Raw genomic sequence first — 14725 nt, forward strand, 5'->3', positions numbered from 1 at the left:
GTTTGTTAAATTCAACACATTTCTGTAAATGCTGGAGATGAAAACTCAGTATTTCCTCTTTTGCCAGAAAATCCTCTACTAACATTGTAATGCAAAAGCGTACTTGAACAGACACACATAATTACAGGCTTTGTACAAGAGCCTCTTAGGCTTTTGTTTGGATCTTGATCCAAATGAAAAAGATCAGGAGGTGGAATTCCTGGAGCAGTGGTCTGCTGCTAAGCAAGACAACCATCACTCTAAGAATGCACCTAACCTGTGAGACGGATTTTCAGTGAGCCCTTTTCAGTGCAAGGCTCTCCTGAGGTGTTTGGATTGATGTCAGAGCCCAGGGCCCTGCCCCCACCGCTCACCCACATCCTGCTCATCCTCTTCTTCCCTGAGCTCTCCACCAGGAAAACAGCGCCCTTCTCACACAGCCCTTAATTTCTGTATATAAAGCTCTCTCTGGGTGACATGTCTGTGGCTGATTCTCGAGCTGGTCCAGCTCTTCTGAAGGATGCATCTTGTGAAATGAACCTGTCATAGAAAGAGGCAGAAACAGCTTCAGCAACTGCTGCAGTTTATCCAAACACTAATGATGCCGGTGTGGCCAAACCATTCCAGTGAGCAGCAGTTACAAAACGTTCCATTTGACAACTTCCCTACATGTGCATGTCAAAGTTGGCGAGTGACTTCCTGTTTTTTATCTTCTCTCTGCACCACACACCATTAGAGATGCTCCAGCTTGTGAGAATTCGTGTGAATGATGCCCATGAGCCAGGGGAAGTGCCCCTCCTCATCTCTGTGGAGGTTAGATCAGACACAAGACAACAAAATCCAGCCTGAACTAGATATATAAAAGTTCCAGGAATTCTGAAGACTGCATGCCAAAATTAACCATTTTTGATTAAAAAAACTCCCCGGATTTTGGGGAGAGCAGGTGCTACATCTAGACTTTACTGCTATGTCTTAGAAAGGGAAAGCTACCATTTGTAATTTGACGCCTGAAAAGGCGAGGCAGGGGAATTAAATTAATGAAATCACTGTAATATCTTTATTTCTGGAGGATAATTACACTCTGCAGTGCTGGTGGAATTTTAAAGTACATTATGGATCTGAAATTGAAGCATGTTTTCTGCCTTTTGGTTTACTGAAAAGTGAAGTGGGGAGAAAACCATGAGGAGAGGCGTTGTCACAGTTGTTGACACCAATTAAAGGTCTCATGTAACTCAAGAAGCAGCCTGTGCTCATTAAGACAAAATGAAATTGAGTCATGAAAAAGCGATCCTCATGCATATTCACCTTCATTCAGTAAATACTGTGCTGCCTGGGAACGGTAATTGTTTGATATGGTAATTTTGAATTTTATTTGAAATACTTATTTAGTAACAGAAAGTGTTTTGGCAAACTGACAAGTGGCACTAAAATTATCACTAAAAGCTCTACTTTAAGTATTCTTAAGCTGTTCATTTTGAGAAAAAAACACCTTCCAGCAAAGTTTCTTTTCTGTTTTTCCCCAGCTTTTCAACTTCTGTAGTATTAGGCCCTGGAAATTAGACTCAATGTATTATTACATATTTCAAAGAAGGCTCTGGATGCTTTGATCTTTAGTAAGAAACATGAGTCAATACTAGATGAAATGCTTCCCTACTTTATTTTTTTAATATTGTTACTATGGTTTCTAGCTGCAATGTCATAACTTCTCTGTACTAAAAGAGACATGGCCTTTTAATTTTTTCTCCTGTATCGCATGGGTTAGGTTATTTGCATATAAAATGAGTAGAGCTGGATTTGTCTCTCAATCCATATCTGTTTCCATTTAGGTTTGCATGGAGGTTATTTTTACTTCTATGAATAGTTTCCCTACTATGCATAACAGTCCTGGAAAGACAAACAAAAGCAAGTACGCAGTACAAACTGTAGGGAAAACATTTTTTTCCTAATACAGTGCTTACAACTTATAGGCTCATAAACCAGGGAAGAAGAGGAGGAGGGCAATCCATAAATAAATTGTTTCTTGAATAATTTCAAATATGCTGTGCTTCTAAATGTCATGTTTTCATGGAGAGAGTAGAAGAAATAATTAAGTTAAATTATTTGGTATTTTGGACAAAAAGATGTGCTGCGGAAACCCCTCCATGACTCCAACTGCATGGGGAATACAGCGAGACAGGATACAGGGAGAATTCCCAGCCCAGTCTCCCACACTGGTTAATCACCCCAAGGCTGAGCTGCAGTGGATTTACCTTTCAATTCTTAACCAAATTCCAGCAGCAAAAAGACTTTTATTAAAACGCATTATGTTCTATCCCTCTAAAATATAGAATATCTGCACTGCATTAACTACAGGCTACAGAGGCCTTGGTCTTTAAGTCCCCACTACTCATAAACAATGTTATTAATAGTTATTCTCATCTGCTTATAGATATTTCTGCCATCAACCTTGGGAAATACCCAGGGTTCCAGGGGCATTTACTTCTAGATTGATTATATGAAATAGAAAGAACACAAAGAAGTGTAAATATCACAAACTCAAGAAAGCTCATTCTTCACGTCACAGAACAGGGGAAGTTCCTTTGAAAGGCTGAACTCGTTTGTTATGTAAAACATTGTATTCAAGAGAAAAGATGCATAGGCAAATGCAGGCTGAATGGGCGGACAACAGAGAACCTCAGAAATGTTCTTGACACTGTAAAGTGACATCACATGAATGAGGAGGTGTCAGCCCATGGCATTTTACCTGGTAGTAGGACACTGCTGCTCGTAACACCAGCATTTTCCTAAGTTCTGCGCTTTTTCCCCGGGTCTCTTACCCAGGCTTCTCGCCACAAAGGGACTGATCTCGCTTCAAGCCCATTTTGAATTTGCACAGTGCTACTTTGTCTTGAAGTGTCATCAGCAACTGCACGATGGGAATAGCTCCAAATTGATTAGAATTTAATTTCCAGAACAAATGGACTGGATTTTGATCTCCGTGCAGTCATTGTGCCTGTTGTCATGGGATAAAATGGCACTAGCAAAAAGCTCTTGTACTTATTGAATTTCTTGCCACAGCTGAGCTTTTTAGAGGAATAAAATGAAAATTGTGGCTTGATAAACGGCATAAAATGGGGTTTTTCTGACATGATATCTTTTCATGTCAAATGGCAAGTACAACATATTCCAAACTAGACAGACTCATTAATGCTGACACCTTTTACAGCCCCAAATGTTTTTCACTGTTGATAGTGACTCAGTATTGGAAATTATATCTTCTGAGAGAGGAATTACCAGAACAAACTGTACTTGGATCATACTTTATACTTCCTGATATTTTTCCCTTTTTCCAGATTTTCTCACCCTTTATGTGGATCCCTCTGCAGTGACAATGCTGTTTGTCACAAAGACATTGGTTTTCATAGAAATATTGCATTTTGGCATAAATTTTAAATAGAAAACAATTTGATGTTTTAAAAATATCCTTGCTGGTTGCAGTCGCCTGTTAATGGTAATACTCCAAGAATGTTCTCCCATTTTTATTAGGACTAACACCAGGTTTTGTTTGCCATGCATGGTGAGGTAATAAGTCTGTATACTGAACTGAAATTAGAATTAGAGGAATGGTAAAGGAGGGCACAAATGGAAGATTCTGGTTCTAAAAAAAGCTCATAAAAATCTCCCCAGGTTTCTGTGAAGTGAATTAATAAAAAAACATGCCTACCAACATTATTACTTTATAACCTGAAAACGCATTTTACAGGGCAATGGTATCTATGGATTTAATAATTACAAAAATAAACCCTTTTGCTTCTTTCTTAAAGGGAGTGGTTTGGTTTGTTTCCTTTAAGAATGGGTGAAAATATGAATTAATTCACACTTTGCTATCCTCTGTATAAGCAGGGTTTTATGCATAGGAATTGTCTGATGAACTTTAATTTCCAAAGGGCTGTTTCTCACCAAAGTGTTTACAGAGCAAAAGTGTTCACAAAGTGTTACAAAACATTGCAGTCTGTGCTACAAAATTGTCTGGTTTTATTGTACAAGAAGATTGTAGCTCATGTCTTATTTTTGTAATGCATTTCAATATTATTTTGTGTTATTACCCATTTTAAAAATATTGTGTATTTAGAAATAAATGAGGGATTGATCTTTTGTTGGCAGACCATACAAACAAAAGAGAAATGACAAAAGGAATTACAGCCCACTAGAGAGATCTTAAATTCTTCAGTTATATAAAAGCGAGTGAAATTCATGTGCAAATTGAATCCACTGGCATTAAAAAGGGAGGTGGGCACAATGTAATTGCAGAGAAGCTGCACAGTAGCAGCAGGATAATGACAGAGAAATATAAATGCTTTATAATGCATTATAAATGTTAAGCCAATATAACTGAGGAAAGAGCTTGGAATGCAGCCCCTTGGGCAGAGTGATGGCTCACAGAGTTGGGATGCAGCCCCTTGGGCAGATGATAGCTCATAGCAATGTTCTTGAAAGACATTGTGTGCCTTGGTGCAGGAACTTGTTTATTCACGTGTTTGTATTAACTCCCACCAAAGCCATCAATCTGAGCCCGTAGATAATGTTTATACAATGCCCCTTTAGGTTTCAATGAGAGCACAGAGTCCAGAAGTCTAATTAGAAGGGACATGGCCTTGCATTAAGAACAACCCACTGAGCTTCTCTTCAAGGATCGAAAGCAGTTCAGATGGATCTGCACATACAGACCCACACAGAGTCCCAGAATTCAATACACGTCTAGAATGCTGCAGTCTGGAACTATTTAGGGCTCATTTATTTTTCAAAATCCTATCAGCAGGCAACAGGCAGAGAACTGTTGCTATCTAAAATTTCCATACATTGGCATTTTTAAATTACAGGCACCTCAGTTATCTGAGAGATGCAGGAAGTCAGTGACTGGGTAAGTAGGGCTAGAGAGGTTTGATTTATGAAGAAACATTAAAGAGAAGAGCTTAAATATGGTGTCTCAGTCAAGGAGATGTGAAGCATGAATTTTAAAGTAGCTTAAAACTAAAGGACAGGGTGTGTCTTGCACCATGGAAGGTGATTCAAGGGACTGGAGGAATGGGCTCACAGCTACACAATACATTCTGAAGCTTTGTAAAGATTGTTAGTGTTGGTTCCAAGGGAAAGAATTCCCATGAGACTCGATACTCAGATACGGACCAGAGGAGTAATCCTCGCTGCCATAGCTGCTGGACTTCCGCCACTAAAGAATTCCATTTTGCCTGTATTCCAGCTGGACACTGACCCCACCTGACATGGACACCAAGCTGGTGCTTAATTCCCAGACAGCAGAATCATTCAGGTTTCTTGTTCCCTTGGCGCTTAAACATCCTGGCATTTTCAGGGGAATGTCTTTGCTCAATCCAGGCACAGCTGTCCTTAACTGAAAAACTGGAGAACCTCAGAGTGGCTAGCACGTGGGAGAAGGAAGGGGAAAATCAGGACAGACATCAAATTTAATTTACTTATTTAGGCAGATATCGTTGTTAGGAAAACATTAATCTGCTTACATTTCAACACCTAAACAATCCATCTTGCATAATTATGGCAGGAGAGCACATTACAAACGTTGGTGCCTGGTTAAATCGGTGCTGTCAGACAGACCCAGTTGCTGGTGCCGCTGCAGTACCGAGTTCTGCACAGAGCCCCTCTGCAGCACTAAAGGGGCATTATCTTCAAAGAAAAAGCATCTTTTTGCATCCTCATCTCTTCTACATTGCAACTCTACTAAGAAAATAGTTGTTTTAATACAAAAATGTCAAAATCTTATAAAATACTGTGGTACCACCTTGTGGCAGCTTTACAGATAGCTGTGTTGGCATTAAGACTGAATGACATTTTAAAATTAAATTAGAACAGCTAGCATTTGGTCTCATTAGAGTTTTGAGCTGTGTTCTGAACCATCTGTATCCTCCTATTAATTAGAACACCTGACATTTGCAGCAAATTTTAAATGTATTCCAGTGAATGCTGGGTATCAATATTCCAACACTATTTAAAAACATTTATATAGACATAGAAGCCTCTTTGTGAGGCACCACGGTGGGAGAAGACAGCAGGCTTGTCTGTCAGGTAGGACTGACAACTCAGGAAGATGCTGAGAGCCAGCATGTATCAGCAACACAAGAGGCAACCAACAGAGTAGCCCAAGTTGCCCCCATAGTCTCACAGATGTGCAAGGAGAAGAAAGCCAGTATGAGGTACAGAGGGAGGACACAAGCAAGGCAGCAGCTTCTGCTCTCATGATGAAGATTAGAGGATGGCATGGAAAGCTCTGGAAGGTGAACAGATGTGTAACTGAGCTTCCATGGTAAATATGATCTTTTGGAAAGCAAAACACAGAAATCCAGATACTGCCAAGCGAACTGGAGGCACCAGACTGAAAAAGCATTTATTTTAGCTGGCCTGGCTAAGCCAGCAGCTAATTAGCTCATCTGTACCCTCCTGCTTTTGCATCTTTTTAGAGACTCCAAAGTGTAACAAACAATACTGTTTCCAGGACCTCTTGGGTTGCACCTACCACAGCCATCTTCAGCCTTCTTTTACACATCACTGCAGGAAATGAGATTTCTTCCCTTAAACAAGATGAACCACCTGTTTACACTTTGTGCTTTGGTTGAAGGCTGTCTCAAGGTATTGAAGTTTAGGGACAAATTAATCTCTTACAGCTTTGACTGATTTGAAAACACAGAGCAGGAAGGAGAACTTCTAGTGTTTGAAAACAGGAGTTCACAAGTTGTTTATTATGTGTACAAGGAAGCTCTGTGTCTTTTCAAATTAATGCTTCAAACACGAGGCAGCTTGCCACATCCCAGCTTAAACTCAGGCGTGCTTCTGTTTCATTCACAACAGTAAGCACAAATTTAGTGTAAAACCCCCCTAAAACTGGCACAGAAATCAGGCATGAATGACCAAATTTGAAGCAAAAGCTTTTGTCTCTGCTAGGGCTGGTTCTCCGGCATCCTGCTTTTCCATTCCCAGCTGAACTCCCAAGGGAGAAGCACTGGGATTGTGCATTGCAGCTATTGATTAAGGTTAGCAATGAAACATGAAAATACAAAATGGTTATGAGTTTGGGTACGGCATAAAATACAAAGTAAGAGAAGAAGTGAACAAAAGCTCTTACATCCTTTCAAGAACATTCTCTGTGTAGGTACCTTCCTGTCACACTTTCTAATCTCTCCAACCCTATGCCTGTGTTACCTCTCTGCCTTAGGTTTAAAGAGATCACAAAGGAGTGCTGAGGTGGTCGTTAGAGGAGTAAACCTCCTTTCTCCTGAAGCACCCAGATGGGCACTGGCTCCTGCCAGAATAATCAGATGTGCACTTTTTGACTATTTCTTTCACTTTTAAAAGCTGCCCTTTGAAGGCTCACACCACCATGTTACCAGTGTCCCAGCCTGTCACAACAGTAAAACATTTTTTTTAAGCAGGCACTCATGTACCTGGGACTCATGTTTTTCAAACTCTCCTGTGTACTCTATAAGGCAATGTTGATTGTGACCTGTCAAATAATCTCCCCAAATATCCATCATTTATAGGAGCTATAAGACTGTGCCTTGATGCTACATTAAATAACTCGTAACTCATGGCAAGAGAGGCAGCAGAAAGGGAAGATGTATCGAGCTAATTATAGGAAGGTTTCTTAAACAGTTTCTTTAACCTCTACACACTAAGCACACATTTATCACTCTGTGCTTGCAACAGACCACGTCACATGTCCTCTCCTCAGGAAAGAAGGCCAATTCAGAAAGTGTTTAAACATGTGCTCACCTCCCAGCTGCTGAGCAGAAAGTCAAGTCCTCACTGAAAAAGCCTGAGGAAGAGAGAGAACATTTTGAGAAAACACAGCATTTTCGGGTTGTTTTTTTCCCATGCTACAGACTGGGCTGAACACTGTCTCGGTAGGTTGCATAAGGAAGCTGTAAAACACTATGCACAAACCATCTGCAAAGTGGGGCATAGAAAGGTGGCAAGGATGCAGAGCTGGAGGAGGTTTTCATCAGATATTGCTGTAATGGAGAATATTTTTTGCTCTGAACTTATTTGTAGCTCCTTTGTCAGCAAAACCCTGATAAGTTCAGAACCTGGAATACAAATGAACAATCTGAAAAAAATTCTGTTTCTGTATGTCAAGGCCAGGATTTTTCAACAAAAGCTTTTTGATGGAAAAGCAATGAGTGAGCCCCCAGACTTCAAAAAAAAAAAATTAAAAATGTATGTTACAAAACAGCTGTCATGAGATTTTTTCAGGATAAGGTTGGAGAGGAAAGCACAAGAATAAAAATTATTTTCTTCATGACTGCAATATTGGAAATAACCAGTGATAACAAGCTAAGCTGGGATGTGTGGAGGTGCAACAGAGCCCAGGACAGCTATCTCAACTCTCCCTCACTCCAGCTACTGCTTATCTTATGACTAACGGGTGCCTGTCTGACTGGTGTGGGCTCCTCTGTGAACACACTTTCATTTCCGGCTTGGGGTTTTTTTTACACCAAACACTTTGTCCCCCAACTTCCCATTGCCCCCTCTTGCCTCTTTCCTTGATTTGGAGCACTTTAGTTTTTGAGGTCCTGGTGATGTGATCCCACGCCTGTCTCTGCCCACAGGGGCTGAATGTTACTCAGCCTGGGGGTGGACTTGTGGCCTCATGTGCTTTTTTTGGTTTGTCTGCCTTGGGGGAGGGTGATGGAGATAGCACTCTGGCCCACACTTGAGCCCCTCCATCTATCTATAGATGTATACTTGTGATATTTCCACAACTGTAGGGTTTAAGAGCCATCTCAAACAGAAAGAAGGTGGTGACTTGCATGGAAAGTTTCTGCCAACGTGCCCAGCTGTTCTGCAGGCCTGAGTCATCCTGGAGTGTTCTCCTCCTCGCCACTCCTCACCTGCCCATCCTGGCCCAGGCAGGGGCACAATCCCCTCTGCTGCTCAAAGACATCTCCTTCCCAGTCTAGGAGTAAATACCTAATTACAGCATTTGCAACACCCTTTTTAACAAGCTGATGTGAGAACCCAGAGGCCAGAGCAGCCTCTTTTCTCTATGGAAATTGGTGTCTTCTATTCTTAGCACAACAAAGTCTCACCCTGCTTCCACCCACCACCTCACCCTTACATAAGATTCCGTTCCTTGCACCCACAACACTTCTCTTTCACACCTTCTCTCCCTGCTGCCTGCAGACCTCTGGCAAGGCAAGGGGAATCAGAGACTCATTGGGGCCTCATTGACCCAAGTCACTCCAGCACAGGCACAAAAATAAAACAAACACCAAATGTACCAAGGTTTAAAGGGACACAACAAACAGTAATTTGCTGAAAAGTGGACTCAGACAAGCCTAAAGGTTTTTTTTCAAAAACTTAAAGGTTTGTATTAGTTACCAGCAGAGGACAGCAAGGCTTTATACATGCAGAGAGACTGATTTGCTTCTCTGCTCTGGAAGAAGACACTGGTCAGTGGTTAGATATCCTTAGGCAAAAGCTTCCAAAGAGAACGAGTCAAGAGTGTACATAATGTGCTCCAGGAGCAAAAACCTCTTGAGAAATGACTGAGCCATCCACTTGGCACAGCTATTACATCATCTGGATACTGAAAGCCTCTCAGTTCTTAATCCTGTTCGCTTTCAGTGCCAGGCTCAAATTCAGCCAGAACTGTGGGATAACAACAGTAAACACCTGGAGTACAGATCACAAGGCTCAATCTTGGATTAGAAACACAACATCCTATTTTACTTCACAAAAGTACCCAGGAGGAGAATTAGTTTTTATTTACTAAAGCTATTTAGTGTTATTTTACATTCTGAATGGGTTCCTACTTGCCCGTAGTTGCTATTTCAGAAGGGCAGAAACTGCAAGTTCAATGTCACAGCTGACAACCCCGTACCTTCAAAATTTCAGAGCACCTGCAGTGACATTATGCAACTATATTTAGGCAGCTGCCTCACACTCTCTGGCTCTTGGGATGAGGAAGAAATTTTGAAATTCATGCAGTAATTTTTGATCATAGCTCTCCTTTTCCATGACTTCATATTCTACAAGACTTAATGACACTTTATCACTAAGGAATCGTAACATTTACGTAGTCCCCCATCACAAATTAACAAAAAACCTCTACTAAAAATCAGGACAAGAGATTTCTTCTTTGTGTGGATTGACCCTGGCACAGTGCCAGTGTCCGCATGAAAGGTATATTTCCAAAATGGTTACTGTGAGATATGACCCGGAAACAGAACAAAGCAGGCTCCAACTTGGGAATGGAGGGGAAAAAAACCAACACTTTAATAATCTACAACATTGAGACAAAAGGGAAAAAAAAAAGAAAAAAACCACATACAACAATCCACAATGGAACACCTCCAAAACACTCCTCCTCCCTCCACCCCTCTAATACTCAATCCCCTCTAACACCATCACACCATATGACAAGACTGTAATTCCCAATCCAGCTACCACCCCTCTAACACTCAATCCTCAGTCCAATACCACCCTTCACACAAGCTCCCCCCAGTCCATCAGGAGAGAGGAGCAAGAAATGGCCGCCTCTCACCACTGGGACACCTGTCCCCCCATATTCACTCCCCTGGGGCCCAGGGCTCAGGAACAGAGATCCTTCGCTGAAGGCAGAGGGCTCCACCACACCCTCCCCATCAGTCTCTGTTCCCTCTACTTCTCCTCACGGCCTTGTCACTCCTGGCTTCTGGCCAACCACCTCCCACAAGGTGCAGTCTCTGCATTAAAGGAAGAAATTGGTTTCGTCCCATGGCTATGTAAGAGAAAAGTCCAGCCCAAAAGGCCACTCCATCTCCTCCATCCAGGGCACTTCTCATCTGCTGACATTTCTTCACCTACTCAAGCCTTCTTCTTCTTTCTCATCCTCCGTCCCCTCTCAGTTCTCAGCTGGGGAGGATCCCATTGTTTCAACACCAAAGGGGTAAAACCTCAGCTGCGGTCTGCCCGCGGCTGGGCACCTTGCCCCCCCCTTCTCCTCCTGGCCATGGTGCTGGCACAAGATATCAAATTTGAAGCCAGCACAGTCTCTCTATCATTCTCTCCCGGGGGGGGCTGCCCAAACCATCCCAAATCTCCTCCAGCCCTGCACCTTGCAGGGGCTGCGGCCTCCCTTCCCTCAGACCGCATGGCCTCCCCTCCCACACCCAGACACAGCTGGGCAGGGGAGAGGTCAGATCAACTCACTGCCGGACTCCAAAGAGAGAGTCCCTCTGGGAATGCTCTGCTTTTAACCCCTGTGTGTTCTCAGAGGCGTATCCAGGTCCCCCGTGGCCACACCAGGTGCCAATTTTCAAATCTGGCCACTGATTGGTTTGACCATAACTTTCCCAGAAACTCACTTCCTGGTCAAACCATGACACTTATTTAAAAGACTAAGGGAAATCAAGGGTTCTTCTTTTCAACCTTGGCAAATAAGGAACATCCTTTTTGAAACACTCTCAATAAGACATTTTAACTTTGTTAAAAATATTTTCCAAAAACATGAACAATGCTGTAAAATTCTCAAAATATGGAAAAATGAATGAGACCATCCCCAAATGCAATACAGCATATACATATGCATTCCAAATGTGATTATGGAGTTCATTTTTGTACTTTGATTATTCATACAAAGAGACATTAACATCCTTGCATATCAAGTGGGACATAAATACCATCCCATCCCTAGTTTTGATCTCCATGTGTTAAAACCATCGCTTCCAAATTTAAAAGGCTTACAAAAAGAACCAGATTTGGGGCCCAGTAATCTCCTTACCAATAAAGAAACAAAGAAATTAAATCAATTTAATTTGTCATGGAACAGATCAACAAATAACATGATCATAGCCTATAACAGAAATACAAAAACAAGACCAGTTCAAACTAGAATGAGATACTGTTTAATGACCAGACCATGTTAAGACACAGTAGACTGGTATTAATCTTTAAGTCCAAACTGGATAGCATTCTAAAGAATGTTTTACTTGCACAGAGTTGTAAATCGTTTATTTTGCAGCATGTCAAACTAGGTCATCGAGGTCTTTTAAAAGGTTTTAAAAACCCTTGAATCTACTATATGAATTTATTTTGTAGGTATTTTTTAGCGCTTTAATCTTCTCAACACTTCTGTGCTCTGACATCTAGTCTCACTGTAGAGTCTACTATAAATCCCATGAACCGCAGAGCTCCTCACATGGACTTCAGCACCAGCACGACCAGTTGCTGCTTTATTGCTATTCACAAGGTATGTTAAATTGCAGCATTATGCCTGTCATCTGTTTTCCCCTCAGTAACTCTTTCTTCATGCAAGCTGAGTGTACCAAAATTAAACAAATAATGCTCAGAAAGAGAGAACACAGAACACCCTGGCTGTTGGACATTCATTCTATGATACGCAGTCGTTGCTATTAACAGCCATAAACAGTCTTAAGCTTCTGGCAGCTGTATTGTTTCATTGTCAGCAGGATTTGTAAGAACACGAAAATCATCCAGTGATTAATGGCCTTGGTTAGGGAGCACTCCTCAGGAGCATTTTTGCAGATCCCAGTGAAGTCAGTTGAAGGTCTGAGGGCTGAACAACTACAGACACCGAACCAGAGGATTTTATTTCTTAGAGACTTCATCTTATCTTGCCCTTATTATCAGAAGTGTGAAATCAACTACAGCATTAATATAAAAGTCCAGAAAGATGGCCAGGTTATGACGCATTTAAAATGGAAGGGAATGCCTATGAATGCATCTAAATTTAACAAGTTCACTTACAATTGGAGTCACAGTTCTCTGAACCAGGACAGTCTTGTCCCCATAGTGTCTAATTTAAAAACCCCAAGCCACAAATATCAACAATGACTAGCATTTCCTTTAAACTTTTATGTAGTCTTGTCCAAGGCAAAGTGTAATAAACCTGATTGTGTCTACACATATTTATATGACTAAAACCTGCCTCAGTTTAGTGTGCTGAGCACCTTTTCTCGGCCACTGGTATTACTAGAGGTAGATGTTTCACAGGGACTTCTGCATCTGCCCACAGGAAATGCTTTATTCCCTTCCCTGGGGTTTGGTGCATGGCAAACATTACAGAGAGAGAAGAGAAATTCTGAGGCCTCTGTGACTTGGTGAATATGTATTTTTTAAACCTTTCCATACTTCTTTGGGGAGGGACACATAAGAAACTTAGGAGGGAGGCATTAGCTTGCAAAGTCCAAGAACCGATACTGCAGTGTTTTGGTCTAATTATCTTTTTCTTGAAATTACTGATTTGTGTGAACACTCAAAATATATTGATCAGTCTAAAATATTTCCTTTTACAGTATTCTCCAAAAGATGCCACTTTTCCCAGAGAAAAGTGTAGGTGGAATTAGATGGGTCACTTTAGATGGAAGCTTTTGTGGGGCAGTGGCAAATACTTGCATCATTTTGTGATAAGAGTAAAATCCACTTAATCCTACAAAGAAAATCTGCAGATTTTCTTTGGTTTTTCATTAACTATTTTTATTAAAATGCTTCACTTTCCAAAACATTTTTTCCCACATTGAGTGGTACTAGGGGGACTTAATGATTTTTTTGGCAAATATCAGTCAGGTAAAAAAAACAAACCAAATAAACCCAACCCTCCTCACCCTCTCGACATTCCAAACAGACACAAGTCACATCACACTGCACAACTAAATGTCACATGCATTGGAATCACAGAAGTTTAAATAAAAAATTGATCAGTCCTTCTTTCTTTGATAAATTGTCTTTTGTGTTCATGAATCACAATTACATGATTGAGCTTGGGCTTATAGTCATAATACCATAATTGATGCATTTTAAAGAAATGTCATTTAAATATATTACAGATCTTTCCTTCAGCATCAGGCTTAACATCTACTTCATCCTCACATCCAAACACTAGAATAAGTGAGGTAGAAATTCATTTGACCAGGCCTTTAAGATATCTTAGAACCTTTTTTCTCAGGATTAACTGCTGTAATATTTGTTGAAGTCAGTCATTAAAAAATGAATTACACATACTGAAAATACACAGTCTTATTGGTTTAGTACCTAGCATGAACTACAGTCCTCCACACTATTAATAAACCTAAGAATTTTTTTTTTCCCTTTGGAAAATGACTTACAGTGTAATTGAAGAAAAGATTGCATCTTGGTCTTGTGAAGGTCTGTTGGTGCGGACATGTGCTGTCACTTTATTCATGTAAAGGGGAGGGGTTTATAAATATTGTTTTAATAAATAAATTAATTTATTTGATGCATTCAATTAGATAAATGAATGGTTTGGATGAGTAAACGCTGGTTTGATCATATGAGGGGACAAGGGTGCGTGAGAGGGGGCTGGGCTCTGTCTGGCAGCAGCGTGTGCTTCTGTGGGACGCGTGCCTCCAACGCACTGCCTCAGACTTCTGGTCCCCAGTTTCCTTTTTCCTGTCCCCTGAAATGGGGCTGGGTGGAAGCTGTCTGCTTTCATTTTAAAAGGCTGACTAATCAGCCAGGGACTGCTCTTACTCATTGCACTCAATGCTTGTAACCTCGTGGTGAGATTTATAAAAAAGCTATGCAGGCAGAAGAGCTCCAGGAGCTCTCTGATGTTCTGCTTTACTGATGGGACATGGCAACAGCACGGGGGAAGCACAGGCCCCCCCACATTTACCTCTTGAATAAGGCAGGAGAGGGTGTAAATTAAGGAAAGCAACAGCTATAGTCATGTTGTAAGTTAGAAAGGGAAACAAGGGAGGAAAGAAAAATAGTACTT

The sequence above is a fragment of the Pyrgilauda ruficollis genome, unplaced genomic scaffold, assembly GCF_017590135.1.
Source record: "Pyrgilauda ruficollis isolate IOZ18807 unplaced genomic scaffold, ASM1759013v1 scaffold47, whole genome shotgun sequence".
NCBI classification, from domain to species: Eukaryota; Metazoa; Chordata; class Aves; order Passeriformes; family Passeridae; genus Pyrgilauda; species Pyrgilauda ruficollis.